Genomic DNA, 6,137 nt, shown 5'->3' with positions numbered 1-6,137 from the left:
TTTAATTTTGTGCTTTTCTAACTTTGAAAATACCCCATTTGGGACAATCTGTAACAGCTTTAAATGAGATTACGCCAGAAGCAGCAACACTGGAAAATGTATTAATCGGAGGTAAAGTGCAACGTATGGGATAGATCATTATAAAATAGTAATAAATTGCCTCCTTTCCTCTACTGTATACTTCTGTCAGGCTCAATCCAGCAGTTAAAGACGATGGGGGATTAAGTACAGAGCTGGATTTCCTCCAGGTATTTTCAGAAATGTATACAAAAGCTGAGGCCCCCTCTACCAGTGCTCCACAGGCAGCTATTAGACGCCATCTCGCAGCTGCAGGTCATATACAGTGCCTTGAAAAAGTATTCTGGCCCTTCCTGTAGAGTCCCATTCTGTGCAATTGCAAAATGATGCTGATGCATGTTTTTAACACTTAAAATTGTATTCCTAACCTGAATGCTGAACCAAACTGAAGACTATTCCTTACTCTAACAAAATGCTACCAACACTTTGTTTTATAATCGGGAAGGAATTGATTTGGGTGTGTTTGCATTCGACCCAACAATTTTGTCTGACTACAAAATAAAGTAAACAACCAATTTTGCCCACATTTCCAGTATCATTTAAATGTGTTTTCTGGTTCATTTTTTTTTTTCACATCTTGAAAATAGAACTGTGAGACTATCGGCAACTTTAAGAAAGCAACAGTGGCACCCTTAACCACTTCCTTCTTGCCTAGTTCCTCAGTTTGGAGGGACAGCCTGATCTAAGCAGTGTCTGGGTAGTATGATTCACCTTCCACTTAGTAGTGATTGTGCTTCTACAGATATCCAGTGTCTTTGGCTTTATCCCTGAGTGGGTAGGGTAATTCTTGTCTGGTCTATGAGTTCTGGTGGCTATAAATAACTCTTAAAATTACTAAGTGGCATAGTTGGCTACAAAAGTATGCTGCAGATTTGGGTCACTATCCATCTACCTTTCTCTTTCCTAGCATTAATCCCACATCAGCAGGGTCCACTTGTCGGCACGCCAGTCTCCATTTGGTGGCTTGAACCAAATCTTTGAGCTGACGTTGCCATTAACTGCGACCAAGAAATACTCCAACCGGCGCGTCGCTCCGCCTGCCGTCAGAGTGGGAGGGGGTGGGGGAGGAGAACAAAGTAATGTAGCCAATTCATAGAGGGGGATTATTAGGAGGTATGGGAAATTTGGCCAGGATGCTGGGGTTACACCCCTACTCTTTTTATGAAATGCCCTGGGATTTTTAATGACCACAGAGAGTCAAGACCTCAGTTTTACATTCCATCTGAAGGATGGCGCTTATTTACAGTAGTGTCCCCCGTCACTATACTGAGGCATTAGGACCCACCTGAACCACAGAGTGAGCGCCCTCTGCTGGCCTCACTAACACCTCTTCCAGCAGCAACCTTAGTTTTTCCCAGGAGGTCTCCCATCCAGGTACTGACCAGGCTCACACCTGCTTAGCTTCAGTGGGTTGCCAATTGTAAGTTGCAGGGTGATATGGCTGCTGGCTCACTATCCATCTACCTGTTAAATTATATTCATCTACTGTACATGTGTATAATGCTAGATTGATGTTCACCTGGGGCTGTGCAGACCACGCACTTGGAGACATTTTTAAATGGTGCATATGAATGATTTGAAAATGTTATAGTGTATTACTTAAGTAAATCCTTGATTGTATTTAATTCTTCAGAAATTCAAAATGCCTTTTAAATGCACTGTGTTTACTGTATTCTGACTTACCTTTTCCTTATTCCCAAGGTGACCTTTGTACTGTAGTAACATCCAGGGAAAATCTGCAGAGTGACCTATAAATGGTAAAGTTCAGTTTTGCTCTCCTAGTGAGGTAGCTGTAATATTACTCTGATCTTCATCTAGTTGGCTCTTCCTGCATTCCAAAGAATGCACAAAGATTGTGACTCAATAACATTTTCCATGCACCCACAGCTTTGTGTTACTAAGCCTGTGATCAGACTGTTATTAAGATTAGTACTTTTTCTTTGGAAAGCAACTACAGTACCGTTAGTAGAATAAATGACTATACTACAATGCATGCAATGTTTGATGCCATGTGGGGAAATGTACGAATGTCCAGAGAGAAACTGGAAATAATTTGTGTAGTCACACTACTGATTTCCATCAGTGATTCATTTTGCCATAACAAAACAGCATGTTACTGCACTTTACTTGCATTATATAGATCCTCTTTAATTTTTTTTTTTTTACAGACTCAACACCACAAGCATCTGCTGCAATGTGGGTAACTATTTTGTATCAACATGTACAGTAGCTACAGGAGGGCAGCACAGTGGTTAGTATTGCTGTCTTGCAGAGCTGGCAACCTGGGTTCAATTCTGTACCTGAGGTGCAATCTGGTTGGACTTGTTCTCCCAGTGTTCATATGGGTTTCCTCCCACTGTCTCATGATACACTGGTAAGCTCATTGTTTTCTGGGGGAAAAAAATACCATGGTGTGAGTTTGTCTGTGTGTACCCTGTGACGGACTGGTGTTATGTCAAGGGTATATCTGCTAGGCTCCAGCTCCTTTGACTTTTTGTATTGAATAAAGCAGTTGGGGGGGGGGGGGGAGCATGGATGGATGTTACTGCAGAACTGTAAATGTACTTTGTAAAACAAAGTACTGCAGCTTTCCTTCCATAATTGCAAATGCAGTTGATGCATTGCCTTTCTTTATCTGAAGTGGCTAGAGTACAGTGTTTTTTCTTTTTCTTGTTAGTATTCTGTAGCAGAAAGAACACTTTGCAGAAAAACTGATATTGTTTTTCCAATAGTACAGTGACATTGACGTAGAGCTAGCAAGAACTGAGCCCGCCAAGAATTGTCATTCAGGCCGGCCTGTCTGGTCTCACTGTATTTATGTAAGGATTACAAAAAATATTTTGTATTACACTCTAAAATAGATTACAGTTCAAAAAGGTTTGTTCTCTTGTGTTTTTCTTGTTAAAAAAAAAACTATGGGAATGTCTGTCCTTCCTTTCCCAGAAGAGAGGAATGGTTTTGCGTGTCGTGGGCTGTGACACTTTTTCCAGGCTTTCACACGGATAGCAGCCTGTGACAGGGTAGTGAGTCACTGGGTTTCACTGGTCTTGCCATGCGTACTGGACATGCAAGTGCTACAGGAGATATGGCCCCTCATTTCATTACTGTATACAACAATGCACATGTGATTGAATGCAACAGGAAGTGCTGCACAGATGTGTAGCTTCTGAAAGTTCAAGTGAACTGGAAAAGTCTACTTGTACAAAAAAAAATAAGAGCTTCATATTTAGTTATAGAGAGGTGTTCCCTCATTACACGGTACTTCTCCAGTATTTCATGGAATTGGGTCTGACTGCAGTTGGAGATTACTGGCTATACACAAAAGGAAAAATTGCCATCCTAAAAATAGAACTCTGCTGTGCATTTGTCATTCTTCCTGCATACAATTCCTGAATTGTTTAATTTTTGGCCATTTTTCATTAAGTGCAGCAAATAAGATAATATTTACTAGATCTGACTTTGGGATTCTGAGTTAAAATCCTGCAACCTAAGCAAGAATGGCCAATCCCTTTCATGCTGTTAGCATATTAAAAATATTAGTTTATTTCAGCAGTTGCCAAACATTAAGACATTATAGAACGGTTAAATGAAATTGTTTTCTTTGGTAATCGTTCAGACTGCTTTTCCTGCCTTTTATAAATGCAGAGCTGGGAAGAGGAGCATGTGCTGAGACAATGGGAGTCTGTTACTGTGGTACAAAACAATCCGCATCTTTCAAAGCCATAAATTAACTCGGAGCTAGTGGTTTGTCTTGACGTCTTTGGCCAACAGATAAAATACGTTCGGTAGTTTTCACAATCCGAGTTCTGAGGGTTAACCACAGGTTAATTTTGGGGGGTTTTCAAAAAGGGGGGGGGGGGGGAAATCACCCTGAGAATATAATGATCTCTGAGTCAATGATGCAGAATTAAGTAATTATCTTCATTTCTTGGTATAGTGCTGCAAAGTAAAAAATAAAGTATAAACACCATTTGTAACCTGGAGGTTCAATTTACTTACAGCTTTTCAACTTGCACCATTTTATGTCTACAAGGTTCCCATGTGTACATCTTGCTAGAGCTCAAAAAAGGAAGATAATCAACAATTCTCTAATAAGAATAATCCAAAATGGATAAAAGGAGCCACTCTACCCCATACCAATCAATATAACCTTAACATTTGTCACAAAATAGCCTGGCACGTCTGGCTCGCAGATCTTGCATTACCTAACTAAAATTGGGTCTTATTGCCCAGTTAAACAATCAAATAGTGATTTGACTAATTATGAAAAAGGTATACTCCAAACATAACATTAAGACTTGCACACAAATCTAAAAGTAAACATGTATAATACTTAAAATATGCAGTCACTTAATAAAAATTACTAAATTCTTTACAGAAATGTTGTAGTCTTTAAATAGTATAGACTTGTCTATTACATGATGTTTTCAACTAGTTAGGTGACATAAGATCTGTGAGCCAAATGGATGTCTTGAAGAGAGCTTTTTTTTTGTGCTAAATGGCTATTGATATGCTAAGCATTGATGGCTTATAAATTTTATGGAGTAGAGAGTGTGCATCCTGCTCATTTGATTTAGGTGTTTTTGCCTCTTGGAAGTGCACATGGCTCTCCAGCCCCTCTGTCGTACAGCCACACCTTGACTCTCCATCCCCATGCCTTTGATTGCTAGTGCACTCTCCAGCTGCTGTCTCAAGAGATAGCGAAGACGTCTTTACTGCTGTGTGGCAATATGAAGTACGTCAAATAAGGATTACTTACTTACTCAAGGGTATGATTTTTTTTTGTTCAAGAATTTGTAATTGCACCTTCTTGTCTTTCAGAAAATTAAGGAGCTCTTGTGTGGCCTATAAACACTGCTGATGGCTTTTTGGTTTACAAAGCAGCCCATTTGTGTCCCATAAAGCTGTCAAGGTTACTTGCCCTCTGTTCTTATGTAAAAATAGCTAGAGGAACTGGATACCGCATAGCAACTCTGAGACTGCACCCCTTGTAAAAAGACACTTAAGTTTTTAAAATTCTAAAGAGCAAGATTCTCATCCACTGGTAAATGAGTATCTATTTACTAGGAAGTGGCAACAAAAAGCCCAAATGTTTGTGTTCTGAATTGTATAAGTGCCTTACAGGGAAGAGCTTTTGTCCCAGAACTGTTAAGATGGACTTTTGCACCCTGTCCGCAGATACAGTCTGCGAGAACATTGAATGTTCCACATGCTGTTATTTTGAAGTTCTAGGAATCCAGTTTTGGTTAGGATATTGCAGGGTGAAGTGCTTGTGTCACAATTAAATTGTTGCTGACATTTGGAAATAACTGTTGTATAATATTTCTGTCTGCTGGTGTAAGAAAATATTTATGAAGCTGGTGGATGCCTCTGATGTGCTGAGAGGTTGCGGGTACCACGCCTACTAAATTAGAACCTGTGGCTCTGCCTGTGATTGCAGAGCATTTTCAGCAGTATCCTGGGGTCAGCTGAAAGGCAGCTAGAATATTTTCAGAGGATCAGTCCTATACTGTACAACAAGACTGTCTTAATCATTTAAAAGAGCTGAGGTTAATATAATGACCCATAAACGCATTAATGCACACTTCTAAAGGCAAAAGGCATTTCCAAGCACCTTTGTTAAAATAGCTACACATCAGGATTTAAAAAATATCATTTTAAAGTTTACTACATGCTCACCTTTTCACAGTGAGAGAATGAAACTTGGATTAGAATCTGGTGAAATGTTTTAGGAGTGAGTAAAGGCTAATTCTACACTGAAAAAACATTCACCAGTCAGACTTTCATCTCTTCAGCTACCCATTAACCTTACCCATTCTCATGATTTCTTTCATTCTCTCTAAACCCACCCTTTACTTCTTAGAACCTATACTTGTTCTTTTGCTGCTCTCCTCTCTAAAATTATTTCATAGTCTTATACTGATAATGGATTCTTAACACTGGCGAAGGGTTGGTGTAAGGATGAATAAGTCATTGAAGTGTTTTTCTAGCATTAAACAGAGGGGGTGGTGAAATAATAGGATTTTTTTTATTCTGATTACCATTGATCCTCTGGAGAC

Source organism: Atractosteus spatula, chromosome 21 (assembly GCF_055471065.1).
Source record: "Atractosteus spatula isolate fAtrSpa1 chromosome 21, fAtrSpa1.hap1, whole genome shotgun sequence".
Classification (NCBI taxonomy): Eukaryota; Metazoa; Chordata; class Actinopteri; order Semionotiformes; family Lepisosteidae; genus Atractosteus; species Atractosteus spatula.
This window is presented reverse-complemented; position numbering follows the sequence as displayed.